At 37.7% G+C, this 15643-nt stretch overlaps 1 long non-coding RNA gene across 1 annotated transcript; it reads right to left on the reverse strand.

Moving 5' to 3' along the window:
• Positions 1–2348: 2348 nt before the first annotated feature.
• On the reverse strand, positions 2349–14665 carry LOC121731314. The gene is made up of 3 exons (XR_006036209.1): positions 14650–14665; positions 11492–11493; positions 2349–2450 (listed from the first exon to the last, which is right to left on the reverse strand). It is a non-coding gene; the product is annotated as an uncharacterized LOC121731314 (long non-coding RNA).
• Between the last annotated feature and the right edge of the window lie 978 nt (positions 14666–15643).

Genomic DNA, 15643 nt, shown 5'->3' on the forward strand with positions numbered 1-15643 from the left:
TTTTACAATAAGCTTTAAAAGCCGCATCAAAAACTAAACTAGACGCTTAAGCACTGCGGAAAGTAATGTTTTAAAATATTTTATACTGTCATAAACATGATAAGGCTGAAGAAGGAAATCAGTGTATAATCCGTTCGGAGTTGTTATACCTCGTAGTTTCTTAAGAATGATTCTTACGTCGTCGGCATAAGGGTAATTTACGATGTGAAATAATTTCGAGTAGTCGGTGGTGTAGGGTCAGCAGAGCGGTCGTGAGGGCGAGGGCCGCAGGGCCGGGGCCCGTCACGACGGCCGCCCTCGTCCCACAATAACACGGTATTACTCACTAACTGGCTATTTCACGCCAGCCTGCGCGACGAACTAAATATTATGTCAGCTAAATCACCTAAACGGCGTTTCTACACGATTCAAGTATAAAGTGCATTGTTGTACAATGTAAGGAAATACAATTTTCCATATAAAGTATATTTAAAACGGCTAAAACATAAAATATGTTATTTCAAAACAAACCTAGTTCATAAAGCTCAATGTAGAGCTAGCGTTCCATATAGCAAGTTTTTTAAATTATATTTCATAGGAACATAAAATTTTATCATTTGAAAACTCTATTTGATTACCAAAATAATATACCTGATGGCTAAGGTTCAAATGGTCAATTCAGACCGCAACGCAACGCGTAGATGCATTTCTAAATTTGTATTGAATTGACAGATTTGTATGACGTCTCACGCAATTGAGAGTGGGAGAGCCATGCTTCAGCACGAATGGGCCGGCTCGACCGGAGAAATACCACGTTCTCACAGAAAACCGGCGTGAAACAGCGCTTGCGCTGTGTTTCGCCGAGTGAGTGAGTTTAACGGAGGCCCAATCCCCTACCCAATTCCCTTTCCTACCCTCCCCTATTCCCTTCCCTTCCCATCCCTACACTCCCCTATTACCCCTTAAAAGGCCGGCAACGCACCTGCAGCTCTTCTGATGCTGCGAGTGTCCATGGGCGATGGAAGTTGCTTTCCATCAGGTGACCCGTGTGCTCGTTTGCCCCCTTATTTCATAAAAAAAATTTGAAATCTGTCAATTCAGTACTTTAGAAATACGCGTCGCGTAGCAGTCTGAATTGAACCCTGATTCTGATTAAATTCAAGTTAATCAAATTTTTAAAATCGACTATTAAGTTCATTAGTTAATTTGAATTTTCCATTACCATGAATGAAGAAACATCGATAGATTTTATCGTCAAAATTTGCAACAATCGATTGGCGGGTAAGCACCGCGGCGTGAGTGGCCACGACTACTAAATTACTTATTAGCGGGCATTATGATTGAATCGTCGGCTAAACTCTACATATAACGCCATTATCGTTTATGATTTTGCATAAATTATGATGAACAAAAAAAGTGTGATGTTAAGTTTGATGCCTCAATGTCACCTCTAAAAGCTAAGTTTTACTACTTAGCTTTTAGAGGTGTCATATATTATATTAGATTTTTAATTAAATATTATGTTATTGATAGTAATAAAATTTTGATGATGAATGATAATAATTATAATTATAAGTGTGCTATAGCGCTTTTCAGGCTTAAAAAATGAATTCACGTGAACGTGGACACTAATTATGTATCCATGCAAGCTATTTAAATACATTAGGAATGTTTTTTCAGATTGCCAGGAACTAATTAATTTTATGTCTTTCGTTCGTCTCGTTAAAATAAATAATTTAATTGGGCGAGGGAGTCGCAACCGTAAACTCGTTTTATGAATTCGTGCCGCATCCGAACGAAACAATATGTTATTATTTGATTGCTTCATTTGAGACGCTCCGATGACGTTTTGAAAAATAGCCATCGAACGCTTTCACAATCGGCTATCTGCCCCAATGATAATCACGACCGGCGACCGGCGCGGACGTTTCGCGGATCCAATTAGACTCCATTTTGTGGCGATTAAAGATAGCTTAGTTGGCTATTGTTTAGTTTGTTGATTATGTGGGAAGGCGTCGTCGGCAGCCATCGCTCACTAACTGTCAAACGGTAACGGGTGACGTTTAGGCGTCGGACGAGACACTCTATCATATTGCGAGCTCCTCGCGCTGACCGATAACGACTTAAATGCCCACTCCTCCTATCTTATCTTAAGGGCATTGAATGTGATCAGTGATCACATTCCAAAGTATAAGGTCTTCACTATTTAGATTCGATCGCAGTACCTATCACGAGACTAATTAAATTTTATTTCGACGTACTTACATTGTAACTTGTACAATCGCAGAAATTGATTCATAGACAGATGACGGACGCGCGGCACTTGGTCGAGCTATGTCAAGTCAATGTTTAGGGCTCCCGCACAAAGCTGCAAATCGCATCGCAGCGCAATGTCATTTTTTATGAATTTTTTCGCAGATATTTTGCGATGCGATGTGAATTCGCCGTTATGTGTGGGAAGCCCTAACGGCCTGTCCACATTTCCATGTCACGACGTCGCGTCGTCAACGTGGAACGGTGCGGTAACGTGGCACATTACGTTGTCTCGACGTGCAAATTACGTCAACGTCACGTTGTGACGTGAACATGTGGACAGACCCTCAGTCGTGATCTGTCGGCTGGGTTTGATATAAAAAGCGACCAAATTACGTAGGTCTGCCATCTGCCTATGAATCAATAATTCTTTGATAGTACCTACAGATTTAGTCATCACACATAGCTTACGTACCTACATCATAATTCGTAATAGATACACATTTAAGAGTAGTTGAGCAAATCTAAAGTAGATCCTCATATGTAGGTACCTACTCTACAATAGTTTCCCTTTAATATTATGGCCACCCATGTAAACATTGTGTCCAGTCACACGGCGCTATGAAGATTCCATAGATAAACATTTCGCAGATAATTCATTAGGTGTCCACAAAAAAGGCTCGGTTGAGTTATTCGCCAAGTTTTATATTATCTGCGGTACGAGTTACGATAAGCTTATCGCAGAATTTTCAAGACGGAAACCCGATACAATAAAAGAAAAACATTATGCTAATGACGTCTAAAACAGAGCTGTTTAACATATAATAATATATTATATTATGTGTAATAAAATAAAATCGATCCTGATATTTATGCATTAGTTACAACATTGATCGCCAAAACAGGTATTTTACAATGTAGGTTTCTACTTTCGGTACGACCGAGATGCCGGGAGACCTTGAAACCGGCATTCGCAAAACACGAGTATCAGACGTCCCCTATATGTGTACGAATTTGAAATTCAATTCAGTAATTACCTGAACATACTGACTTTATTGGCATAAATCAATGAACGGATGATACAATCTTAGTGAGGTTTAACCGCATTCTTGATGAAAAACATCATTTAGTTGTAACAACCTGCAGACGAACTCGAAGTCCGGTTCTGTGCATCATGCACCTAAATAACTCGTTATGGCCTAAAGTAGACTACTTAGCCGCTACAACGACTAGCCGAATCGTTAACGATGATCTCTATATGCGTGATCGCGTTGCCTCGCGAAGAAAAGGAATGAGGAGCGCTGATGGGCGAGTGACCGACATTATTTTTTTTATCATGTACCCACATGATAAGTCTTTAAAAAAACGTGATGCCAAGCAAATAAGTAAAGGTACTACATGGTTAATTAATATATCGAAGAATGAAGCGAAGAAATATAACTGTAATTTTAAATATTACTTTAACTCATGGGCGTACCGAGGCCCCTGGATCATGTTGACGTCCCTACTAAGTATATTATCTAGTACTTTCATCTATAAAAATAAAAATAATAAAACGAATTTTTGCCATTTGTTTGCAATACAATATTTTTACAACACTTTGGTTAAAGTCAAAAATGGACGCCATATTTAACCATAACCTTGAGTTCGACAAGGCTTTAAATGGACGAAAAAAAGAACTAACGCTGTCACCATACAAAAACGCATTTTTTGACAGTTCCCCTTTACCAGCAGCGCCCCCGCCCACCTTCATATAAAGCCTTGTCGGATCAGCTGTCATCTGTCAAATTCTGTGGTCAAAGTTAAGGTTAAACTTAAAGTTAGCCTTAACTATAACCATAACTTCGACTTTAACCACGCCTCTGGTGCAACCCACCCTTATTATCTAAAAATAACATTTTCTTGGAAATATTAGTCATTTTAGTAAACTATACAACGAAAAAATTTACCTATAAATACAATTTGAATATTTATACTAAGTTGCAATTAATTTGTGCTCGCAAAGATTTAATTTATAATAATTAAGTCTATGATGAAGACGATGCAACATCCGACCGTTTTAAATTAATTAATAACACTCTTTAGTAATGAGTATGATAATATCGTCTATCATCAATTTATTTTCGAAATTATGAATTTAACTCTAATACTTCATGTCTATAATATTTTAACGTTGTTAGTGGCGGCCGAAAAGGAAGATCTTCCGACCGAGCGAGATAGCATGCTCGGTCAGGCCGAAGCCCACTGACGTCATTGCAGACGTTGTATATTATATCTTGCCGTTCTCCGAAACTTCGATAGCGCGATGCAGGAATGTTAGGCGAATTGTGGGTACCGCCACATCACTCCCCCCCGAAGACCTGTGGTATTCTTCGATGCGCTTGTGTTGTCAGGTGTGGGCCGAAGCTACGCGTGCAATGACCAGGAGAGGGACCCCGTGCTCTGCTTGTTGACCGGCCGTTGTAGCCTATGGCTGCCCCGTTCAAGCCAGACACGGGTTCGACCGGCGCGGACGCCCAACGCGGCTTATGGTCGAGGCGAGTGGCGACCCGGTTATGCTTGATGTCTGCTGACGTGGTGCGGAGGGGCGGGGAGTGTTGATGATGACTGATGTCCAGAAGGATGCGTGTTCTTGTCGGTGGTCACCAATTTAACGTTGTTCGTGGCGGCCGAAAAGGAAGATCTTCCGACCGAGCGAGATAGCATGCTCGGTCAGGCCGAAGCCCACTGACGTCATTTCTTACGTTGTATATTATATCTTGCCGTTCTCCGAAACTTCGATAGCGCGATGCAGGAATGTTAGGCGAATTGTGGGTACCGCCACAATATAATACTATATTTATGTCTATAGGTAATAATTTTGACTAAGTATATGTAAAACAAAGTTGAACTTTAATAAAGTTTAAGTTTTTCTTCATTTCCAACCCAATGCATCGGATGTTGTGTTACATTTACATTTGTTGCATTTTATCGTATTCTAATGAGAAGCTTTATACGACATATTTCAAACAGGATTTATGTAACTTCATCCTCTCTTGATAAATATCTTATGCAAAAGGATGTGCAATTTTAAGTAAAGATGGCCTTAATATTAACTACCTGATTAGTGTTTTATGTGTTTATTAGTCAATAATAATGTTAATTAATTTATTGATGTAGATTACATTTTAAAAATTGTTGTGTACGTAACGAATAGAGTGTACGAGAAGAAATTATTGGTTGCTTGAACTAAAGCTAATATTAAAAACCAAATGACCCGTTCAAATTCGTATCACTTTTCGCCACTTTCAAGACAAAAATTTAAAAAACCAAAACGGTTCAGCCATTCTCGAGACTAAAAAAAGGAATTTTTGTTAATACTAGAGATGGCCCAATGGTCGAAATTCGACCCTAAATTTAATATTAAAGGTTTCAACACTACTAATATTCTATTACCAAAATATTGACTTTCTTCTTTTTCTTTTGGCTCCCCGTTTGAAGTATTGACTATTTCAGATTTAATTAAAAAAAAACAACAATCTATTCTTAATTTGACAACAGACTTTAACCATAAATAAAAGAGTATAACTCGTGTGTATAGGCTTGTCATTCAAAATCTCGTAGTGTGCAATCTTGTAGTGTGTGTAATGTTTTATATTTGTTAAAAAAAGTATGATAAAAGCATAATTTCAAAATAATATTAGCTCGATGCACTTCTTCTCCATGTAAACTACAACTGTGCGCATGCTCCTACGTTTCTGCATTTTTCGTTAAAAAAGTTCCAAAGTTTTTCGCTCGTGTATCGCTCGTGTATATATATACTCGTAGATATAAGTATACCTCTAGAAAAGTGCTAATGTTATCCTTTGCTTTATTTCTCTAATAAAAGCTTTTAACTTTTATTAGAGAAATAAAGGCTAAAACGGCTAAAATGCTGTTAGTTATGCTCGTAAAGTTTTGTCATTTAAAAACAATAATTGTTGTAGCTGTTAAACGATTGTACATATTTTTGGGGTTCCGTAGCCAAATAGCAAAAAACGGAACCCATAGGTTCGTCATGTCTGTCGATCTATCCATCCGTATTATATCATAGCCACTATAAGATACTAGACGTTCCGCGCGGCTTCGCCCGCGTAAATTAGATATTTCACAGAAAAAATAGTTAACAAAATACATATACGTGGGAGAGCCATGCTTCGGCACGAATGGGCCGGCTCGACTGGAGAAATACCACGTTCTCACAGAAAACCTGTGTGAAACAGCGCTTGCGCTGTGTTTCGCCAAGTGAGTGAGTTTACCGGAGGCCCAATTTCCTTCCCTATCCTCCCCTATTCCCTTCCCATCCTTACCCTCCCCTATTATCCTATTCCCTCTTAAAAGGCCGACAACGCACCTGCAGCTCTTCTGATGCTGCGAGTATGGACACTCGCGACAGAAGTTGCTTTCCATCAGGTGACCCGTTTGCTCGTTTGCCCCCTTCTTTCATAAAAAAAGAGCCTATGATCCTTCACGTGGTCTATTTCTTAAGTTCTTACCTATCTTATCCAAATAACAGAAAAATGCTGTAGTAGTTCGTGAGATAAGCCCTTTAAAATTATTTTCCCCCGTTTTTTCCACATTTTCCTCTATTCCTTCGCTCCTCTTAGTCTTAGCGTAATAAAATATAGCCTATAGCCTTCCCTGATAACTGGGCTATCTAACACTGAAATATTTTTTTTTATCGGACCAGTAGTTCCTGAGATTAGCGCGTTCAAATAAGCTCTTTTAAATAATTTCCCCCGTTTTTTTTTTCACATTTTCCTCTATTTCTTCGCTCCTATTAGTCTTAGCGTCATAAAATATAACCTATAGCCTTCCTCGATAAATGGACTATCTAACACTGAAAGAATTTTTCAAATCGGACCAGTAGTTTCTGAGATTAGCGCGTTCAAACAAACAAACAAAGACTAACTAACTCTTCCGCTTTATAATATTAGTATAGATTTACTAAAAATTGGTAAATAAATGTATTTTGTAACCCACATTTAGATTTTAAACAAAAATAGAAAGAAAACAATTTTTTTTCATCAAACACATGATAGGTCTTCAAAAATGATATTGAGGTATCTGAATAGTTTGCATATGAGACACTTTCAAAGTGGTAAAATGTGTGCCCCCCCCCCCCCTATAATTTTTAAAGTAAAAGAACAATAAATTATACAAAAAGTTTAACATTTTTATGTACATTTCCATGAAAACTACCAGTGAGGGTTGATCGAGATCTAGTGAGTTTTTTTTACCTTTCGATCGTTATTATATTGTTATCGCGGCCGGATGCGGCCGCTTTGGGCTTCATGAATTAATACATCATAAAAAATCGTAATACGCAATTTACATTACATTCCATCAACTCGAATATAAATATAAAACTTTTTTGCTCTTAGATAATGGTACTGAACCCTTTGTGCAAGAGTCTGTCTCGCTTTTGGCCCATTTTTTTTATTATCTGAAAACCAGAACGATTAAAATGAATTTACGATGTGAAAACATTCGATTAATTTTATCTCCTTATGACTTCGTCCAATAATCATTATCAATTTTGTATAGAGCAGTAACCCGATTCTACTGCCAATCCAATATTAATACAGCTTCGATCCCGTCCAGAATCTATTCGAGAAATTGTATTCTCATAATATTATACATAATAAAAATGTCAAAGCACCGAGTTTTAGAGTGATGAGCAATAAGAAGGCGTTTTAAAATTGGATAGAATACCAATTGGTAGCTCCATTTTACAAGAACTATATCGAAACCTAATCGAAGCTACATTAATGTTAGATTTAAAATCATTTTATAGAGAATCCTAGTCTCGTTTCTTGTTTCATCCACTCCGTTTGCTATCAAACTACAAGATCCTATGCTTAGAAATGGCGTGTTTAGGAAAATTCTCTTTTGCCGTCTGATAGGAAATGCTGATTGTATGACGAACAAGGATTGAATCTGCTTTGGTGTAGCATCACGGTAGAAGAATCGGGGTACTGTTAATATCCGCCTCAGTTCGAGTAGGTACAGTTTTCTCTTTCTTCGAAATCGTGCAAGTGCAGGATAATAAATCAGAAGTGTAAAGTTGCCTCAATTTACGCTCATTATTTCGGTCTTATGTGCAATTTGCCGTGAGCTAATTGTATTAATTAATGCCATTATGTTTACGTGCGTAACCCATGAATATTACTTTGCGGCCATAATGGAAACATCACATTCTTGTGATTTTACGATATTAGAAGGCATAACTTCCTAAGCACTCTTAGATAAACTGCTTTCTAACTACCTGCCTCCATAAGAATTTTTTTAAAGATTAATTAATTATTTAAAGGAACTGAGAAATTAAAAAGTTAAAGATCTACGATATTTTGTCTTTTTTCGCGCCAAACAATAATAATAATTTATCAAATACCCTGCTAGCCATGATGCCGTTTATGTTTTAAAACGTTTATTTCCCACGCCTTGCTGTTTACTATAGATTCTACATTCTACGTAGAAAAAGTCTGTATAAGTACCTATATGTAAAAGTGCTCAATACATTCAATAGCTTGTGCTTTTGTAGCATACGCGGAACACAAATCCTGCGTAAGCGACAACCGCAATTACTGACATCGACTAAGAGGAATTATGATTACAAAGTGCAACCAAATGTACTACTGAACCTAACTCAAGCGCATTGTGCGTAAGTCAACATTTGGACTTTACAATATGCCTCGTCATAACATAAACATGATTAAGACAAGACAATGCGTAATTGCAATGCAAGAAGCCATGTATGTCGGGACATTTAACTACTTGCTAAAAGCTAAAAGGCTAATAGGATCAAATAAAAACTTTATTCGTATGTAATTAATTTACTTCTTGATGCTATTGTGAAAATAATGGATGACGTCTTTTCATATATTATTTATTTATTTAAAGCCTATCTTCGAAGACCCATCCTGAACCACATGATCCGAATTATTCTCTGTTACATAAACCAAATGCACCTTGTGGCGATTAAACCATAACCACCGACGCAATGCTTCATATTTCATAATCGTCAACAAATCGCAGCAACAGTATATAAACATTAGCAATTAATGAAGTAAACACGTGTGACATATTTCTAAAATTATTATGATGAAGTAGGAGCAGGTGTGTATGGCGTGAAGTTAGCTATTGAATGTAATTAGCGATTTTGCACAGCACTGACGGACAGCAGCGGGCAGCCGACGGGCGAGATGAGGCCGACTGACCCCTGGCTGGGTCGAGTGACCCCTGGTTGGGTCGCCCGGTGCCGACCGGCTGAAACTTGCAACACAGTAAGGTGATATTCATACTGATTGCGACAGCGCAGTCAAAGGGTTACGTATGCGTATGTCGATCGCCAACAAAATCGTAAATTAAGAACACAATATACATAATATACAGTAGACCACCTTCACACAAAAAAGTAAAAACTCACGCTCAAATAAGTAAAGTTTATCGATGTATCCACTGTCCAGTAAGTTGAAGTATCAAGTTTGAGCACTCCTCTTATCTAACGAAAATATTATGTCTTGTGCAAAATGCGAAGATACCTAAGTAGGTACACATTTTTTTGGGTTAGTTAAGTACTTCTAAAAACATTTTCCAAAAATACCGCTTATTATCACAATTAGGTACTATAATGAGTATCAATACTTTTATAAATAATATCAATTATCATGTTATAGATAGATACTTTCATTAATTACTACTATCAACTTGATAAACATATAACTATGTTTTCACATCATTATTTTACAAACACACTTATACAATTTGACTGAATAAATTATGAAGTTAACTTAGGTCAGCTTAAATTATTCAGCGGTAGTAAACATGGTGTTTACAAATCGCCGCATACAGTTCGGTGTGAACATAATATACATTTCATTCAAGTCCATAAACACACATCAAATAAATTATGTTTCATTTACATGATATTGTAATGATATTGCATCGAAATAGAGACAAGTTTAATTTCAAATAATGCAAATATTTGGTAATACAATTCTCACGTCAGTCTAGCTGTTCCAGTGTGGCCCAGGGCGTTGAATCTATTTAGACCACTAGCCTAAGAGCCAGCAACGGCCATACTTTAGCCATTTTATGAAAGCCGAATGTTTTCCATATGATATTGAATGTACCGTAACTTCTTGGTGGAAATTCATGTTTCACAGTAATAATATGCACTTTTCATGCACTTTTTCCATTTTTATAATAAAAGTGGAAAAAGTGCATGAAAAGTGTATATTATTACTGCGAATGTTTTCCTGCCTGACCACCTCAAAGTCTAATATTTTAGGGGTGCAGTGCAAGGCAACTTTCAAAAATGTCCCGTAGTGGATGACGAGATATATATAGACCTAGAGTTATCCCGAAAAAAAAATAATTTTGAGCTTTACTCAAAATTATTTTTTTTCGGGATAACTCTAGGTCTATATAATATATCATACTTTATCGAAGGTTAGGTAGACCTTCATAACTAGATACTTACCCCCTAGGTAACCGCGACTGAAACTCCATAGTTGGTGGACATTCTTATCTCTATAGGAGTCAGGTACAGAAAAGCTTTCAGCTTTTATAAAATGGCGAAAGTCTGGCTGTCGCTGGCTCTTGGACCACATGATATCACGCTCATCCCAGCCGCAAGTACGATCTAGTTATATAGATTGTAGCAGGGGTTCCCAATCTTTTTCAGCCTGCGGTGCAGTTACACGTAAAATATTTTGTCACGGTGACCTACTCTACTTGATATTAGAAAAATATACATAAAAAAATACCTTTAATGATTATTATAGTTACGTTAAGCAGGTAAATAGTAATGAACAAATATTTAATCATCTACCATCTTTACATAATTTGTTTAATATAATTAAATTTTATAATTTTTGTGGTTTCGAATAATGATGAAGGACCGACTCACGGCGCCCCTCTTGCCTTTCCACGGCGCACCAGGGCGCCGCGGTGCATAGTTTGGGAACCCCTGGATTATAGAATACTGTCTCAAGTGACTGGTGTTTAAAGCTTTGTGTCCTCGACGATAGTTTTAATATGAATTTTTGACAGATTAGGCGTAGCGCGTAGCAAGTACTGCTGTTGTGTAGAAACAGTACGTATATTATGCAGTCTCTAAAGGATGCAACAGCAATTTGAGAATGACCAAGCACAGTTTAGTAATACGCTATAGCAGGGATGGCGAACTAATAGCACGCGTACCACCAGTAGCACGTGACATAAAATTTTTAGCTACTGCTCACGAAACTAGCATTGAAATTATTTTACCAACAATGAAGCACCAAATTAGGCACATTTGAGATACGCACCGAATCACAAAAAAATTGAATGGCACGTTTATAACTTCTTCAGAAAGATCTCTCCAGAAAAGGGCACGTTGATACGAAAAGGTTCGTCATCCCTGTAATAGCATTCTCATATTTCATTCTGCTCTTCTCTACTAGTACTTAGGTAGGTACTCTCGAAATCTTTTGGGACAGATGGTCAGCACGACTGGCGGAAGATAACGTGCAGGACTGATTTTTACATCCAGTGTTTGTCTTTCTTGAAAGACAATTAGTTATGATCAGCCTACATCGTTCTACCGTTCTTTTATAACATGGGAATTGAACCCACGAAATCCGAGTCAAGGGCCTAACGCCCTAAACCACTGGACAACATAGGCGCAATGGCTGTTAAAGGTACACGATACCTAAACCTTATATTACTATCGTCTAAGTAGAACTATCATTGAAGAATTTCATTCATGGCAGATGGTGGATCTACGATATTTGGTCGGGTTATGTCAGTTCAAACTTCAATGTTATGATGTCCGGTTATGTCAGTTCAAACTTTAATGTTAGCTGATGTGGGGTTATGTCAGTTCAAACTTCAATGTTAGCAGTGATTAACTTTACGCAACTTAACGTAGGTACGTACTAAACGTCTGCCTATGAATTAACTCTTCTGATATACAAATTGATAACTGATAATCACCGCTAGATGTGCCATGTCCTTGTCTATGCCTCGGTGGGCTGCGGCCTAATCAATCATCCAGTTTGATGAATCGGTCCCACATAACACCAGTGACAAGAGCGGTGACAGGACACTCCGAAGTCATTGTTGACAATCGTTGCATCTGGGCCGGGGCCACGGCGCACGCCTATCCTCAAGGCGGGGCGGTGGACTTGCCTATTGGTTGCTGCTGGAGCGTGACTAACATTTCATTGGACAAAACAACAAGTGAAAGTGATGTCTTCGTAACACCTTGCGCAAAATAATTAGGTACTATTAGATAGGTCAATTGAGGTACTATTTCATAATAGTTATTCTATTGTTTTTGTTGCAGAATAATGCGGAGCGTTAAGCAAATAAAACATTGCTCGAGCTATTAATGGATACCATTAACTTTGCATATTATTTCATTACTAATTCTCTAATTGGTAGTAGCCAGTAAGTAGTATATTACCTAATTTAATGTAGGGATACATTCGTACATCGTTTATATGATATACTAGCTGTTGCCCGTGACTTCGTCCGCGTGGACTTCAGTTTATAAAGCGCGATGTCAACAAAATTGGTGTCAAAAGCTTTTATAAAAAAACCCTGGTACCCCTTAAATCAATACAGCTGTGCAGTGTGCACATAATACGTATTAAATTTTTTATATTAAACTTTATATTTTATGCCAAATTTTAAAGCTTATTTAGCCCCCCAATTACACAACTTTACCCATAAACTATTTGTCATTATAACTACTATTTATCATTGATAGGTTTAAGGTTACGTCACTGCACAGATAAAGTTCTGAGTTTTTTAATACCGTAGAATAGATACAACAATCGAAAAAAATAGAAACTTAAATGTAAGATGATACCACCTCTTACAATGATGAAATACTCAAACCAGATATGTTACCTACTACCACGCGCGTTGTAAAGCTTCAAATACGGCCCAATTGGGCCGTCTGTTGTTTAGTCTGCATCGAGCGCAGTCACGAATGTGCCGCGTCTTGTCTTACCTAAATAAATTGAAAATGACGTCGTGCGTGTATCGAAAATGTACCAATTATGACTCGAAAGTAAACAAAACACATGGAATCTCTTACCACATGTCTTGATTGCAATAAATACCTCGATTATTTACATTTTCAATTATTTTTTCGAACAATCTGTAAAAATCGAATTTTCGTCATAGCTCAGGCGAAGAAAGAGACAGCGATACAATTCGACGTTTAAAAATATAACTATCTCTTTTACGTAAATGGTTTTTCGTATCTTTTGTTTCACTCATCTGTCAAATTTGTCAATGTCTGCAATTTTGAATTTGAAAATTGTTCGGAAGAGATTTAAGCCGGAAAATAGTATGGATGTAACATATCTGTATAAGTACAATATCATTGACCTCTTATAGAAAGACTTTTGAGCAAGCGTCAGCGCAATATAGAAGACGCACGGTGCCATCTATTATGAATTTTTGGAACTAACTTAATTTGAAAAAATTTACACATTTTCACCCCCTGACAACCCTTTTTTCCAGTAAAAAAGTAGCCTATGTCCTTTCTCAGGCTTAAGACTATCTGTATACAAAATTTCATTACAATCGGTTCGGTAGTTTTGGCGTTTGGCGTGAAAGTGAGACTGACAGGCAGACAGACATAGATACTTTCGCATTTATAATATTAGTATAGATTATGTGCACACTGCACAGCTGTTTTTGGGTATTTTGATTAATTAAGGGCCGCGCTACACCGGAATGGCAGCGGCGAGGCGAGCACTTTCAGCGCTGCCATTCCGGTGTAGCGCGGCCCTAAGAGGGGTACCACTTACCAGGGTTTTAAAAAGTTTTTAAATTTGACACAAATTTTGACCCACGACGTGGGAGAGCCATGCTTCACGACGTGGGAGAGCCATGCTTCGGCACGAATGGGCCGGCTCAACCGGAGAGATACCACATCCTCACAGAAAGCCGGCGTGAAACAGTGCTTCCGCTGTGTTTCGCCGAGTAAGTGAGTTTACCGGAGGCCCAATCCCCTACCTTTTTCCTTTCTCTACCCTCCCCTATTCCCTTTCCTTCCCTCCCCTATTACCCCTTAGAAGGCCGGCAACGCACCTGCAGCTCTTCTGATGCTGCGAGTGTCCATGGGCGACGGAAGTTGCTTTCCATCAGGTGACCCGTTTGCTCGTTTGCCCGCTATTTCATAATAAAAAATAAAAAAAATAAAAAATTTGTTGACACCGCGGGCTATAAACTAAAGTCCACGCGGACGAAGTCGCGGGCAACAGCTAGTAACTAATAAGTATGATTAGTTCTATGTTACAATGAAGTGAAAAATAAAACGCCATCTGTTGAATCGTATTAGAACTAAAATGTTCATTGCATCGATATATTTCTGGATTTTTTATAATATTATACATAAAATATATTTAAGTAAAAAATAAAGCCATCTGTTTTGATATATGAGAATTAAAATGTTGATTGCATTGATATATTTTCTGGATTGAATATAGGCCAACACGGTACACTTGAACCTCCTTTATTTTAGAGCGCCTTCTGTTGTCAACTTGTCACATATATTAGAAATGCAGTAGGAGTTCTATAAGATAAGATAGATTGATTATTATTATACCAAGTGATAATATTATTAAACATAATATTCTAACGTATTAAAAACTATAAACAAAAACATAATAACTAATAAGTATGATTAGTTCTATGTTACAATAAAAATAAAAAATAAAACGCCATCTGTTGAATCGTATTAGAACTAAAATGTTCATTGCATCGATATATTTCTGGATTTTTTATAATATTTTTGTTCCGCCTGCGGGACTCGAACCCAGGACCCCCGGGATGAGCGCTGGCCACGCGCAATGCGAATTAATTTTCATCGATATTTTCATGGAAATAGGATATTTTCCTACATCAAAATGTAGCCTATGTCCTTTCTCAGACTCTAGAATAACTGTGTACAAAATTTCATTGCAATCGGTTCAGTAGTTTTGGCGTGAAAGCGAGACAGACAGACAGACAGAGATACTTTCGCATTTAAAATATTAGTATGGATTGTATAGGTTGGTGCCTAAATAATAATAGTTAACTACAACTAGCAATGACTAAACATAGGTTGCCATCCGTCCTGATTTCCCCGGATTTGTACTAGTTTTAAGGGCGTCCGGGGTGCGTCCGGCCGGTTTTTTGAAAAGCGTCCGGGTGAAATGCAAACACTTTTGATGAAAAATTTAACTTTTAAGTCATGCAGCAATAAACGAAAGATAAAAACACGGTTTCTTGCACGGACTTGAGTTAGTCAGATTTTTACAAATTCTTGTTGGAATAGCAAAAATTGGCAAGACGTTATCGTAAATACTGGTGAAGAGGTGTCCGGGGAAATAACCACATTTCGGCC

This window comes from Aricia agestis, chromosome 1, assembly GCF_905147365.1.
Source record: "Aricia agestis chromosome 1, ilAriAges1.1, whole genome shotgun sequence".
NCBI lineage: Eukaryota > Metazoa > Arthropoda > Insecta > Lepidoptera > Lycaenidae > Aricia > Aricia agestis.